Below are 16,450 nucleotides of genomic sequence, written 5' to 3'. Positions count from 1 at the left end.
TCGTGGGAAGTGACAAAAATCTCTTATAGGACCAGGGCACAAATAATAATATAAATATATATTAATATATTACATATAAAACCTTATTTGTTCATCAAAAATTGTGAATAACTCACCACAGGTTAATGAGAAGGGTGTGCTTGTGTTGGGTTGTATTGGAGAGAATCTCAGTCTTAAATAATTTCCACACACAGTCTGCGCCTGTATTTAGTTTTCATGCTGGTGAGGGCTGAGAATCCACTCTCAAATAGGTATGTGGTTGCAAAGGGCATCAATGTCTTAACAGCACGACTTGCCAAGGCAGGATACTCTGAGCGCAACCCTATCCGATTTGGCAGTGGCTTCTAATTAAATTACATTTTCACAGAACCGCTTGTTGCAATTTCGATGAGGCTCTCTTGTTCAGATATTGGTAACTGGTGTAAAGGGTGCATAACTGGTGGCAGGGAAGTCAGACGCAGGAGAGCAGAACTTGGTAAATAACCGGAGCAGTTTAATAGTAAAACCAAAGGCATAAGAAAATACAAAATATGGGTACAATAACCCGATGCGCACCAGTCAAACATATGTGCACATGCACTTACAATACCACACAAAGACATGGGGGATCAGAGGGTTAAATACACAACACATAATGAGGGAAATGAGAACCAGGTGTGTTGGAAAACAAGACAAAACAAATGGAAAATGAAAAACGGATCAGTGATGGCTAGAAGACCGGCGACATCGACCGCCGAACACTGCCCGGACAAGGAGAGGCATCGACTTCGGCAGAAGTCGTGACAACTGGACTGGAGGGATAATGAATCCAGTTGTTTGTGTCATCCGTTTCAGGAAAATACCTGCGTAATTGCACACCCAGCTCACTCAGGTGCTCACTATATCACATTTGACATTGTCTGTAAGCTTGAGTTCATTTGCACACAAAAAATCATACAATGATGGAAAGATCTGTGTGCTGTCCATGTTAATGCAGACAGAGAAGAGCTCCAACTTCTTAATCATAGCCTCAATTTTGTCCAACACATTGAATATAGTTGAGGAGAGTCCTTGTAATCCTAGATTCAGATAATTCAGGCGAGAAAAAACATCACCCAGATAGGCCAGTCGTGTGAGAAACTCATCATCACGCAAGTGGTCAGACAAGTGAAAATGATGGTCAGTAAAGAAAACTTTAAGCTCGTCTCTCAATAAAAAAAAAAAAAGTCAATACTTTGCCCCTTGACAACCAGCCAACTTCTGAATGTTGTAAAAGCGTTACATGGTCGCTGCCTATATCATTGCATAATGCAGAAAATACACGAGAGTTCAGGGGCCTTACTTTAACAAAGTTAACCATTTTCACTGTAGTGTCCAAAACGTCTTCAACCTGTCAGGCATTCCCTTGGCAGCAAGAGCCTCTCGTGGATGCTGCAGTGTACCTAAGTGGCGTCGGGAGCAACTGCTTGCACGGGCATTACCACTTTGTGTCATCAGTACAGATACCAACACATCTTGACAACCAAAGTCCATTTGATGTCACAAAGATGTCCAGTACTTTAAAATATCCTCTCCTGTTGTCCTAGCTTCCAGTGGTTCGCAGAAGAGGATGTCTTCCTTAATTGACTCAGTATAAACGTAACAAACATACCAGGAGCTGTGCCAGGCCCGCCACGTATGTTGACTCATCCAGCTGTAACGCATAGAATTCACTGGCTTGTATGCAAAGCAGTAATTGTTTCAAAACATCTCCTGCCATGTCAATGATGCGTCGGAAACAGTGCTGTTTGATGAAGGCATTTTCTGTGTAGTTTTTCTGGCCTTTTCCCCCAGCATTGTCACAGCATTATCCATGGCAGCAGGAATAATTAAGTCCTCCACAATAGTATGGGACTTGACTGTCCTAGCCACTCGGTAGCTCACCATATAAGACGCTTCTAGACCCTTCTTATTAATGGTATCTATTGCTTTTATACATGTCTTACTACTCAAAAGTCGTCTTAATTCTCGCCCAAAAAAACTCCTGTGGCTTATTTTTCAAATTGGCATGTTTAGTTTCTAAATGTCTGCGCAAGAGTGAACGTTTCCCGCGATTGGATGTTAATTATTTGACTAGGCTACCTGTATTTGACATTGTGTTGTTATTTCACTGAACACTAGATGGCTTCATTTTATTTTTGGCAGTGAAACGAGGCTACTGAGGCGAGAAAAAAAAATCACCCAAATGTATAGCCCTGTTAAAAAAATCGAAATGGACTGTTTGAAAATGTGAATTACATTTTTATTTGGCGTACCCCCGACGGCATTGCACGTACCCCAGTTTGGGAATAGCTGCTCTAATTCCACTGAAAACTTCCAGAAAGTGGAGAGCAACACTTATGCATCTCCACTACACAATAAAAAAAAATTAAAGCCGCGTTCGACAGGATTACCAACACAGACTGACAAGCTCAAATAAATAGAAGCCTCCGAACTCATCTCTCAGCATTTCCAGCCCACTCATTAACTCAGCCAATCATGACTAGTGGGAAGGTTGATTCTTTTTCTGTGGCTTAACCAACAAGGCTCGTAATTAAACAATTTTATTCGTATTTACAGATGGCATACAAGTTTGTTATTAAGGCACATGAAAGGTCAAATATTTGAGAAGGCATTTCTTCAAAACGCATTTTGATAAAAGACATTTTTTGCGTTCAAACGACTCTCCTGTGAAGTCGTGACTTGCCACATGCGCCTAGTTTCCTGAATAGGGTCACATTTTTACTCTTGAACTTATTTAGGCTTGCCATAACAAAGAGGTTGAATACTTAGACTCAAGATTTCAGCTTTTCATTTTTAATTATATAAATTCCACTTTGACATTATGGGGTATTGTGTGTAAGCCAGAGACACAAAAACTAAATTTAATCAATTTTACATTCAGGCTGTTAGACAACAAAATGTTGAAAAAGTTGAGAGGTGTGAATACCTTCTGAAGGCACTGTATTTGGTACCTCAATTCATACACAGCGAGGCAAATTCCTGCTTAGAAATATCATCAACAACAAAATTAACATCTGCCAATACTGCCACTATTGGCTCTTCCCAACGTGGGCATGCCTCAGTCTTGAATCCTGCTGTTGCTGTTTCTGTAAGCAGGAAGTCACCTCGCTGTGTATGCTGATGTAATAATGCTGAGTCTACCTTTAACACCGTTCAGTGAATCACAATTCTGACCAGTGGAGGCTCTTCAGAGGAGAGAGAGGACCATCCTCTCAGTGAATTTAATTAAAATTAAAATTGTAAAACATTAAAGTTATCCGTTTTAGATTAAACTAAATATAATCACGTCACCAAATAATTGATTAAAACACACTATTTTGCAATGAAAGTCTACAGTAGCCTCAACAGCACTCTGTATGGTAGCACCATGGTGTAGCCGGTGGACAGCTTCCGTCCTCCTCTGGGAACATTGACTTCAATACAAAACCTAGGAGGCTCATGGTTCTCACCTCCTTCCATAGACTTACTTACTTACACAATAATTATGACAACTTCTGGAGGACTTCCTCCAACCAATCAAAGCTCTTGCAGCATGAACTGATTGTTGTTCACCCAATGAAAGGATCAAAGAATGAATCTAGTACTGAAAGCATAAGCTACAGCTAGCTAGCACTACAGTGCATACAATGTGGTGAGTAGCTGACTCAAAGAGAGAGAAAGACAATAGTTGAACAGTTTTGAACAAATTAATTTCTTCCTAAATGAAGCAGATGCAAGAGAGAGATGTTTACATTTTTTCCACTTTCAGTTTCACTTACTTGGCTAGCAAATGCAGCTAACTAGTTTAGCCTACTCAAACACCCTGCTTAAACAGAGGGATGCTATGTTAGCTAGCTGGCTATTACTATTCAATACAACACTGGAACTCTTCCAAGGTAAGCTTTCTCTTTACAAATGTATTGCCACCGGGGCCGGACACTAAGTGTTAAACTGCTTACTGACTGCACACTGTAACATTACGGCATGATTGTAGCAGGTTTACTAACTCGTTAGTTCTATTATCTATGCGGACTATGACGTTACTTTAGCTAATATGGTGACAACGATGTAGGCTGTGTGTAGCGGTTATGATATGGTTTGGCGTGTACATTTTTTTTCCCTGGTCACATACACCTGTTGTGTTGTGCATTGAAGTCCATAAGTGAAGGGAAAAGGTGAGAGGAGGAGATGCATAGATGCGAGAAGGAATACACCGTGGCTGCTATGAAAGTTTATTGTGTTTACGCGTGATCAGGGTTGTATTCATTCTCCCGATTCTTTGAAAAAACATTTCTAAAACGGAAGCAAACGGAACAAAACGGTAATAAATACCAGAATTTGTCCAATTGAAACTCCCTTTTTTTCAACTGTTGGACTAATGATTACACAGGCAGGAGTGTGCAAGGCAGTATTGAATTAATCACTGTCTGTCTATGTGTCACTGTCACCTCAAATGTTTCTCTCGACCAGTGTGCACCAACGTTGTAAACTTTCATTCATAGGCTAGGTTGTAGCAACCTCATTATGGGTATAGGGAAAATTTGAGTATCATGTAGTAACCTAAACATATCGCTGTTACATTGAACTGGGTGATTGGAATATGAATAGCAGTCATCCAATATGCTGTAATATAAATAAAATCAATAGAAATTAACAGCACTGACCGCCACTGATTCTGACTGACATTGACAGTGCTGTGCTACAGTACAAGGTCTGATCACCTCCAACACATACTGTGGCCAGTCTATAACTCGCTAATCAAATGTAGAAGATCAGGCTGTGCAGCTTGGACAAACAGATGTATTCAAAAGGGGACCATTGCGCTCTCCCAGAAGCTTGGCTGGTGTGTAAAACCTGTGATTCAGACAAACCAAAGGTGTGATGGGTCCGTACAAAAATTAGCAAGACACCCCCAATAAAGGAGTGGTTCTGCAGGTGGTGACCACAGACAACTTCTCAGTTCCTATGCTTCCTGGCTGATGTTTTGGTCACTTTTGAATGCTGGCGGTGCTTTCACTCTAGTGGTAGCATGAGACGGAGTCTACAACCCACACAAGTGGCTCAGGTAGTGCAGCACATCCAAGATGGCACATCAATGCGAGCTGTGGCAAGAAGGTTTTCTGTGTCTGTCAGCGTAGTGTCCAGAGCATGGAGGCGCTAACAGGAGACAGGCCAGTACATCAGGAGACGTGGAGGAGGCCGTAGGAGGGCAACAACCCAGCAGCAGGACCGCTACCTCCGCCTTTGTGCAAGGAGGAGCAGGAGGAGCACTGCCAGAGCCCTGCAAAATGACCTCCAGCAGGCCACAAATGTGCATGTGTCTGCTCAAACGGTCAGAAACAGACTCCATGAGGGTGGTATGAGGGCCCGACGTCCACAGGTGGGGGTTGTGCTTACAGCCCAACACCGTGCAGGACGTTTGGCATTTGCCAGAGAACACCAAGATTGGCAAATTCGCCACTGGCGCCCTGTGCTCTTCACAGATGAAAGCAGGTTCACACTGAGCACATGTGACAGACGTGACAGAGTCTGGAGACGCCGTGGAGAACGTTTTGCTGCCTGCAACATCCTCCAGCATGACCGGTTTGGCGGTGGGTCAGTCATGGTTTGGGGTGGCATTTCTTTGGGGGGCCGCACAGCCCTCCATGTGCTCGCCAGAGGTAGCCTGACTGCCATTAGGTACCAAGATAAAGATCCTCAGACCCCTTGCGAGAACATATGCTGGTGCGGTTGGCCCTGGGTTCCTCCTAATGCAAGACAATGCTAGACCTCATGTGGCTGGAGTGTGTCAGCAGTTCCTACAAGAGGAAGGCATTGATGCTATGGACTGGCCCGCCCATTCCCCAGACCTGAATCCAATTGAGCACATCTGGGACATCATGTCTCGCTCCATCCACCAACGCCACGTTGCACCACAGACTGTCCAGGAGTTGGCGGATGCTTTAGTCCAGGTCTGGGAGGAGATCCCTCAGGAGACCATCCGCCACCTCATCAGGAGCATGCCCAGGCATTTTAGGGAGGTCATACAGGTACGTGGAGGCCACACACACTACTTAGCCTCATTTTTACTTGTTTTAAGGACATTACATCAGTTGGATCAGCCTGTCGTGTGGTTTTCCACTTAATTTTGAGTGTGACTCCAAATCCAGACCTCCATGGGTTGATAAATTGGATTTCCATTGATTATTTTTGTGTGATTTTGTTGTCAGCACATTAAACTATGTAAACAAAAAAGTATTTAATAAGATTATTTCATTCATTCAGATCTAGGATGTGTTATTTTAGTGTCCCTTTATTTTTTGGAGCAGTGTACTATCATCTGACTCCTCTATAAATTCTGCCTTCCAGAATCCACCTTTATTCACCTATAAATTATCAAGAAATCTATCAAACATATTGGTTAAATCTGATGTGGTCAGAGAGAGAAAGGATGCATTCATAAAAGGATGTAGATCATATACCTCATGTAGCAAAATAAGGAAATGTTATAACTTTGTATGCCCTCAGACTTCTAGAACCTATGTGGATAAAGTAATGTATAATGTTTCTATGTTAGTGTTCTTGCAATAACATTTATTTGGAAAAACATCCTGCGGCTTGAATGTGCCTTTGAGAACATAAATCCACTTTCCGACATGAAGATATCACCTCGCCAGCTGTGAGACACTTTAGAGAACAAAATAATTATATTAATGAATTGCGTTGCGTCAGGATTGAAAAAGTTCATCCACCACGCAATTAAGAACAAATTCTTAGTTACAATGACGGCCTAGGAACAGTGGGTTAACTGCCTTGTTCAGGGGCAGATGGTGATTTTATCCAGCAACCTTTTGGCTACTGGCCCATCGCTCTAACCACTAGGCTACCTGCCGCCCAAGGATACAGTGCCTTCAGAAAGTATTCAGACCGCTTGACTTTTTCCACATGTTGTTATGTTACAGCCTTATTCTAAAATGTTTCCTCGTCAATCTACACACAATACCACATAAAGCAAAAACAGGTTTTTAGATTTTTTAGCTAATTTACACTACCATTCAAAAGTTTGGGGTCACTTAGAAATGTCCTTATTTTTTAAAGAAAAGCACATTTTTGTCCATTAAAATAACATAAAAATGATCAGAAATACAGTGTAGACATTGTTAATGTTGTAAATGACTATTGTAGCTGGAAACGGCAGATTTTTTATGGAATATCTACATATGGTAGGCGTACAGAGGCCCATTATCAGCATCCATCACTCCTGTGTCCAATGGCACGTTGTTTTAGCTAATCCAAGTTTATCATTTTAAAAGGCTAATTGATCATTAGAAAACCTCTGTGCCTCGACACAATCCTGTCTTGGAGCTCTACGGACAATTCCTTCTACCTCATGGCTTGGTTTTTGCTCTGACATGCGCTGTCAACTGTGGGACCTTATTTAGACAGGTGTGTGCCTTTCCAAATCATGTCCAATCAATTGAATTTACCACAGGTAGACTCCAATCAAGTTGTAGAAACATCTTAAGGATGATCAATGGAAATAGGATGCACCTGAGCTCAATTTCAAGTCTCATAGCAAAGGGTCTGAATAGTTATGTAAATAAGGTATTTCGTTTTTTTATTTGTAATACATTTGCAAACACTTCTAAAAACCTGTTTTCATTTTGACATTATGGGGTATTGTGTGCAGATTGCTGAGAAAAAAAAGTATATTTAATCAGTTTAATGCTGTAACGTAACAAAATGTGGAAAAAGTCAAGTGGTCTGACTAATTTCTGAAGGAACTGTATATAAATGTAATTCTGTATCCCCACACGGATTAAACAAAGAACTAGATTTCACCTAATTCCTTTTGGACAAGTTTAGACTGTTAGACGAGAACACTGTCCATATAACATGTTGCATATCATTTATGAGTTAGCCCCACATATTTATGAACGTCTGAGCCTAATGTCCTTTGTGGTAAACTATCTCATGAATTGATATAATGTATCCAGGTGAGCAGACACCTACTGTAAGGCAACTGATTCATGAATGGTTCACGCCTGATGCCCTCAATTGTGTGTTCCCCACAAATGCTGTTTTTAATTAAAAAGATTTGTACCTACACACTGCAAAACCTAAATGTCTGTGCACGCTATCCCTGATGCAGTGAATTTTTGTATTTTTTTTTAATAAAAAATGAAGTAAGCTTTTTGAAACATATTTTTGAGTGCAGACCCATCACACCTTTTGTCAAACTGAGATGTATACTGTTACATCAGGTGTTAATAGCGTGGTCCGAGCTGGTGGTGCCAGTCAGTGTGTGATGAAAAGTAAGCATTTCACTGTTAGTCTACACCTGTTGTTTACAAAGCACGTGACAAATAACATTTGATTTGATTTTGATTTGATTTACTGTCACTGCTGTGTGTCACATGGACCAGTTCTGCTCCCCCCTCCTTGTGGGTTTATCAGACTGCTGAGTGCAGGGTGTTAGTAATCACACACACACACACACACACACACACACACACACACACACACACACACACACACACACACACACACACACACACACACACACACACACACACACACACACACACACATAATCCTCCACAGAAGGGAAGCTCAGAGATGCAACACAGCCTTTTCTACAGCAAATGAGGATAATCACGCTCCAGAGGCTCCAGTTAATAACCCCCATAAAGGCTATTAAGAATCTGAATATCAGATTGAGGTTTACTTCATAATGCACTACAGCAGCTGATACATAAGTAAAGGGAGGTAGGCTACTTGGTAAAATCACACATAGTAAGTAAATAGCCTTGTCTGAGCTAGAACGCCCCATAGGCCTGAAGCCCATCTGTTTCTGTAGCGTAAGGCAGCTTGATGTGCACCCTCTGGACATGACGCTAGTCTAGACTGCAGTTTCTTTTAAATCTTACCTATATATCTCCTACCATTAGAATGCATTGACTTGATGTCTTACCAAGGTACATTTTCTTAGTGCACTGCCAGATAATTTTGCTTATTTTAACAAGTGGGGTAAGATAATGATCTTATTTCAAGTTATTTGATCTTAATAAGACATCTTACCAAGACAAATTATCTTAGTGCACTGGCAGATAATTGTTCTTACTTTAACCTAAAAAAAGGCTTGAAACAAGTCAGAATATCTTAAAACAATACAAATTATCTTGATGCATTTCTGGGTAAGCTAAATAAATCAAAACAAGTAAATGCATTTTCTTGGTGAGCGGGACCAACTCACAAGTCAGTTTAACTTAATTATCTCAATACAATAACATTTACATTCTTTGCAGTGTATCACGAGGCCTAACCCTAATAATATGTTGTTTCATCATTTTCATTGAGGGCATATTGAAAAGTAAGATTGCTTATGAACCATATATTGATATATTGCATAAGCCATTATATATGTGAAACTATGTGTACTGGGCTATTTTGCACACTCAAAAATAAGAGTTGTCAGGAAATGGTTAGGAAAAAATATTTAAATTCAGGTCCATAGAAACCATCCTTCTACGCAAGGCATCTATCATTAAAACAACCAGTTACATCCCTTGGCTCATAGAAAGTTGTCAAAATCATAGCCATATATTTACAATGTGTAGGATCCATTGATAATCAAGTTTGAAGACGCACTAAAAAACCAACCAACCGTTCACCCCCTCCCAAAGGATCCGGGCAGCCCTGCCAAGTCCTCCCCTCCAGCATCAGTAGCTGTCTGATCTACCTGACCATTGCCAGGGCTCACTGTAGGGAGTGTCACATGTGTGACTAGGTTTGCAAAGATTCCGTTAATTTACTAAAGTTACCGGAATCTTCAGTAATTTTGATAATTAACAAAAAATCTACGGCAATCTATCGTAACTTAGGTTATTTATAGTTGAATACCTTCATATCTAGTATTAATTTATTATATCTGTGTTCATATTGTCCATGTATTTCTAGTAGAAAGACCATATGGTTCAAGAGAAAATAGCCAAATCTTATCAACAATGGCATTATTTTTAATTAACTCTGCAACTCTTCCAACTATTGATTCTTTTCACAACACTTATCACAAGTTGGATGGCAAAACATTGACAACAAATACATATTGACATGGTAACAAATACAAGTTTGTAAAAAAATATACACTATAAAGACAAAAGTATGTGGACACTCCTTCAAATTAGTGGATTTGGCTGCTGACAGGTGTATAAAATCGAGCACACCGCCATGCAATCTCCATAGACAAACATTGTCAGTAGAATGGCCTTACTGAAGAGCTCATTGACTTTCAACTTGGCACCGTCATAGGATGCCACCTTTCCAACAAGTCAGTTCGTCAAATGTCTGCCCTGCTAGAGGTGCCCCGGTCAACTGTAAGTGCAGTTATTGTGAAGTGGAAACGTCTAGGAGCAACAACGGCTCAGCCATGAAGTGGTAGGCTACACAAGCTCACAGAACAGGACTGCCGAGTGCTGAAGCACATAGCGTGTAAAAATTGTCTGTCCTCGGTTGCAACACTCACTACTGAGTTCCAAACTAAGATCTAAGCCTAAGATCACAATGTGCAATGTCAAGTGTTGGCTGGAGTGATGTAAAGCTCGCCGCCATTGGACTCTGGAGCAGGGGAAACGCGTTCTTTGGAGTGATGAATCACGCTTCACCATCTGGGAGTCCGACGGACGAATCTGGGTTTGGAGGATGCCTGGAGAACGCTACATAGTGCCAACTGTAAAGTTTGGTGTGGGAGGAATAATGGTCTGGGGCTATTTTTCATGGTTCGGGCTAAGCCCCTTAGTTCCAGTGAAGAAAAAGCTTAACGCTACAGCATACAATGACATTCTAGATAATTCTGTGCTTTCAACTTTGTGGAAACAGTTTGGGGAATTACATTTTCTGTTTCAGCATGACAATGCCCCTATGCACAAAGCGAGGTACATACAGAAATGGTTTTTCGAGATCGGAGTGGAAGAACTTGACTGGCCTGCACAGAGCCCTGACTTCAACCTCATCAACCACCTTTGGGATGAATTGGAATGCCGACTGCGAGCCAGGCCTAATCGCCCAACATCAGTGCCCGACCTCACTAATGCTCTTGTGGCTGAATGGGAGAAAGTCCCCACAGTAATGTTCAAACATCTAGTGGAAAGCCTTCCCAGAAGAGTGGAGGCTATTATAGCAGCAAAGGGGTGACCAACTCCATATTAATGCCCATGATTTTGGATTGAGATGTTCGATGAGCAGGTGTCCACATACCTTTGTCATGTAGTGTATATATTAAGATTATTTCATGTTGAAGCCCTTATATTAAACACCAATGGTATTCACTAAGCTGAAGGTTCATATTTAGGATACATTTTTACAGCTTTGTCATTGTACTTTTTATTTTAAAATCACCTTATTCAATAATTTCATATTTCTTACATGTGATAATAATTATTACACACACATTTGATAATCTGAAGTACCCAAAAGGGCCAATATATGTATTGTGATAGATTACATAAAATCCAAAATACCAAAATTCAGGTAGTTTACTGGTAAACTTCAAAAGTTTCCACTCATATACCCTCCTTTTGCAGCCCTATGTGTGACGTCCATAGAAAAAGCTCAAGCTAGGGCCCATTGATGCCAAGAAGGAAGAGAGTGGGAGGAATCCCTATTGGTTAAGACGAGCCAAGCACACATACTTACTCTATTATCCTATACCATGACAGTGAGGAGAAATATAAGGAGGAGTATCTTTAAATAGAACAAACCATTTGAGGCCACTTTTAAGACTATAAAATCACCTGGAAGCATGACGAGCAGTGTGCAGCATTTTCCTTTTTATTTTTCACTTTTAAAACTATCAATATCTTGGGGCCCTCCCACATTCTATGCTTTTAGATCCCAGGAGAGAACCCTGGGGGTGATGGGATTCAAGGAAACAATGTCTACTTTGAGTTTATAGAATTTGAAACTGTTCACGAAGAGTCAATAGCCTATTCCGTAGATAAATAATTTTCATTCATCTTTAGTAGTAGTAACTTTGGTCATATAAAAAGGCACAAATAGGTGACATGCTTTCCTACCACATTCTTGCAGTATAGACAACATGTAGGCACATCTCCCTGTAGGCAACATATTAGATTAGCATAATGAGCAATGCTTTCGTGCTTGGTTAGTCAATACTGTGTTTAGTGCTCAGGCGTTTCTAGCCAGCCATATTTCCAGCCCAATGGAGGAATTTCTGTAGCAGAAGGTGTAGGAATTCGCTGTTACATTTGTAAACACAGAAAGTCCTCTTCAATAAAATCCTGTGCCTCTTTATTAATTTAAGAAAATAAAATATTAATTTAATCAATAAAAATCAAAGTGTCACTGTGTAAAACTATCATGAGCAGATTACTGTAGCTACTACACTATGTATGTTTCCTGTTGCATTTAACATACAGCAACACATGGTGGTATTATTACACCTTCAGATGTTCAAATCAACTGCACCTCATGCACAATATACTCTCCTAAACACAGACACACATACACACACTGTAACACGCATAGTGATACAATCCAATGTTTGAATTAGAAAGGCTAAATTGTTGTGGCTATCCTCTAGTATCATGTTTCAAAACATAACCAGATTGAAAACACTGAATAGTAATAACACGATAATTGAATCTCAATATGTAACGCTGCATCTCAAAATTCTCAGAATTGTTTCCATGATATTTCAGCCTGATTAAACCAGTTTTTATATAAAGATAATGAATGGCATTTTAAAGCGGGGCAGAGATCTCTAGCTCTCTACAGTAGCTGTGATATCATTGACCTGACCAATCATTCTAAAGGCTTCTAATTTCTGCATCTTCAAAAGCAATGCTCTGTTCAAACGTATTATCGTTCAACTGTGAAGTCAACCCTCAACATTATCCTTAATGCCTAATTAACATTGTTTCAGTGGGAAATAAATAAATGTTTAGTGATTAGAAACACAATTCAGCATGAAATTGTATTCTAATTAGTAGGATCCCTCCCACTCTGTGTTCATTGAATCACCTGAAAGGCTTGTTCACTCCCATACTATTATTTTTCTAATTAAAGATTATTCTGAATAAAACACACCTCTTCTGCCTCTCACAGAGGGGGACCTGTCTCAACTAAACAACCAGCCTCATTCTATCTGAACACTGCAGAATTCAGTATGAATCACTGGCTGTGAGGCTTTAATGAAGTGATGTTAGTTGATGTTCAGTTGAGTTTGTGAGAGGGAGTAGCTAGTTCGTTAGAGGCATTTAACCAGCTGTGTGCTCTGAGTAACAAGGTGGGGCACTGTGCCACGGTGGATGTCACTTGGCTTTTGATACTTTCCGCTGCTCTTGTAACCGCTGTCGTTAACATTAACAGTAAACATTAACATACTTGGCAAGAGGGATGTGCTTACATTAGCTCTGCTCTAATGTGGGCAGCCACAGGAACAAACTTCAAAGAATCTAGTGGTGATTAATGGTGCTATCTCATAGACATATTAGCCAATTCATTCATGCAATGAATAAGACCAAGCACGTACTGTAGGCCTATGGCCACATAATGGTCATATACAAGTAAAATCACCCATTGCAAGGGTTATTATAGCATAGTCTCTTTGAAACAGGGTTGACAGTTCTGGTACAACTAATGGCTTGTAATTCATACATATTTTACTTGTGTTAGGCAATGAGAAAGTGTGTGGGTGTCTCAGTGGCGTAGCCAGACATTCGTTGATGGGTAGGCCTGCAGAAATTTGGGTGGGCCAAAAAAAGCTGATAAGTTTCTGAAATTTTCACATTTTGCCATTGGGGCAAAAATAACATTTAGCAATTGTATAGCTAATCTCATGCTATTCTACACATTTTGCCATGAAGCTGAGAGAAAATGTTGCTGTTTTAAGGCAAATTTCCTGCAATTCTACACATTTTGCCATGGGGCAGAGAGGAAAATATGCAGTTTTATAGCTCATCTCATGCTATTCCACACATTTTGCCATGAGGCTGAGAAAAAATATAGCATTTTTAAAGCTATAATACAGATGTGTTTAGTTTGCTAAATTAACAAATTAAATAGGCAGTGGCATGGCAAGAGCTTGGGACTATAAGGTTCTATCTGCATTTGTGTAAAAGAAAATTGGGGGATATAGTACTATATAGTCCTCTAAATACCCCAATTCATGTTGTTAAATTCAAAAGAATGCAAGATAAAAAATTCCTGACACCATTCAAACCAATAAAGGTTCAGAAATGTAAAGCCAATTACCTCAGAATCATCTTTTTGCAGATAGAACCTTATAGTCCCAAGCTCTCATTTTGGTGCATATAGCCATAGAAGCACAGTGACATATGCCTCAATGCGGTCATATTTGTGGCTTATTACGGGTGTGGCTTTCAGTTAGTTATTTTGGGCATTCCAGTTCATCTGTTCTGTTATATTCAATCAAATCTGACTAACCCAGTGCACTGCTTGCTATGAATTCTATCTGTTTGCATGTTTAGGTAAAAAGACAAATAATTCCCCTTTTTGAACAACGACATGTAAAGAGCTTATTTTTTTCTCAATTTGATTGGATAGTCCTGGCTCCCCAGTGGGTGTGCTTGGGCCCACCCGTGCTTACGCCGCCCTGGGCCCACCTGTGATTACGCCCCTGGTGTGTGTCAACCTATTTGCCAACAAGGGCTTGCAGTCATGTAGCGCAGCAGCATGTACCTTTGGCGACCCCCAGCGTACGGTAAGTGAAAGTTTTGCTCAATTTCTCGTCATGAAGCTGGAAACAGTCTTCTGTTGAAGCTCACAAAATTAACTCACACATTAAACATATTGAATGCACAATGTAAAAACCATTGTGCCAATAAACACACCATAGAACTATAGACACAATATTTATGTTTCCTGTGAACCCTACAATCGATACAGTTGGCTAATATTCAATTCCAGCAGACGCTCATAACTCTTGCCATGGCATAGATTATGAAGATAGAGCGTTCGATATGGGCGTATGCAAATTTGAAATAATAATATTTTGTAGATTAAATAACACCCGTGAAACTTATATAAAGCTAATTACATAAGGTAGAGACAAAATTATTCTTACCTGCGTGCAATAGACCGTTTTATCCAAATTTTCTCAACAACAAGTCCGTTTTCCAGGTTTCCTCACATTTAGATGGTTTCCACAAAAGTCTATAGTGTCTAATACACTCAAGTGATGAACCTTACTCCAAATGTCATTAATGCAAACATTCTAAGGCTATATCCTTCAATATTTCGCACATAAAATTACTCCACATATGATGTAAATCCTGCTATTACACCACCAAAGGCGAGACGATGCAAATATATTGGACTTTGCTTGTTTATTCTTACTTGGCAATTATCTTTCCTTCAATTTGATAAGGACGCACCGAGCCCGTCCACTGTCCGATTACCAAAAGGTGCCTGCTGACCACTTGTGTCGGTCAAACTTTGTCTTTATATAAATCATCGAATTTACTCCACTGGACAGTCAAAAGGCAGTGAAAAAGAACACCGGAAAGGCAAGGTGATTCGTCGGCGGCATCTGTGGATTCGGCGCTGAAAATGACCACGCACTTTTCTAAATTGCTGAGAGGCAGAGCATCGCAAAACAAACTGGGTAGGCTATAACAATCAACCCCGAAAAGATGCACCGAAGAATTTCGACATGCAGACAGGTCACCTTTGGCCAAAATTCCACATTTCGTACATGTTTGAACAAATTAATGTAAGTAATAGGTTAAAAAAGAAAAAAGAAACAGGAGACCAAGTGAGAAGACGAGTTCTTTTGGAAGAGTAAGTCTATGAGCGCGAGATGCTGCGCGCGGTGAGCGGTATAGGGGGAAATTAGCACTTGTCATTTGAAGAGAGAGTGCAGTGTTATCACCCGGTGCTATATCTCCCTGCCTCTCCGTGCCTTTCACAGACTAACAATCTGCCAGTCCTGCTTCGGCTGACACCCCTCTGACGTCATTTTAAAGTAAAATATGTGATATTGGAGACCACACTACAAACTCAACCCGTTGCTCTGGTCTTGCCCTCGGCTATCTGCACACCTGTATTGCAAGATGTTGGAGGTAGGCAACCTCCCATCACACTAGAGTCAACATACTGAGTATGACCACAGCCATATAAGTGAAAACATTACATATGACAAGCTCAGCTCTTGCGTGACACAGAGAGAATGAGTGTGGTGCGCTTATTTTGCACCTTGGGGTGAATGTGTCAAACAGGTGCAGTCAGCTGTTGAAATCACACCTGCTATAGCCTACATGTATGTGATTTGGACACAGCAAACAATTTGTATTGTTTGAAGGTGAGCTATGAGTCATATTTGTATCATGAGTCTGAACATTTGCAGGCATGAATATAAATGCATGCAGATTTGCAAGAGTGAGAGAGCACTGCAAATACCAATGGCTGTCTAGAAAGCCAGGTTTAGTGC

At 40.4% G+C, this 16,450-nt stretch overlaps 1 protein-coding gene across 1 annotated transcript in view; it reads right to left on the bottom strand.

The window, feature by feature from the left end:
* The window catches only part of LOC106571996 (adherens junction-associated protein 1), a 78,228-nt gene extending 62,311 nt beyond the window's left edge, over positions 1-15,917 (bottom strand). The window contains exon 1 of the mRNA XM_014145672.2: positions 15,086-15,917. The gene's annotated coding sequence lies outside the window, so the exon portion shown is untranslated. The remainder of the gene's footprint in view (positions 1-15,085) is intronic.
* Between the last annotated feature and the right edge of the window lie 533 nt (positions 15,918-16,450).

This window comes from Salmo salar, chromosome 15, assembly GCF_965601325.2.
Source record: "Salmo salar chromosome 15, fSalSal1, whole genome shotgun sequence".
NCBI lineage: Eukaryota > Metazoa > Chordata > Actinopteri > Salmoniformes > Salmonidae > Salmo > Salmo salar.
This window is presented reverse-complemented; position numbering and strand designations above follow the sequence as displayed.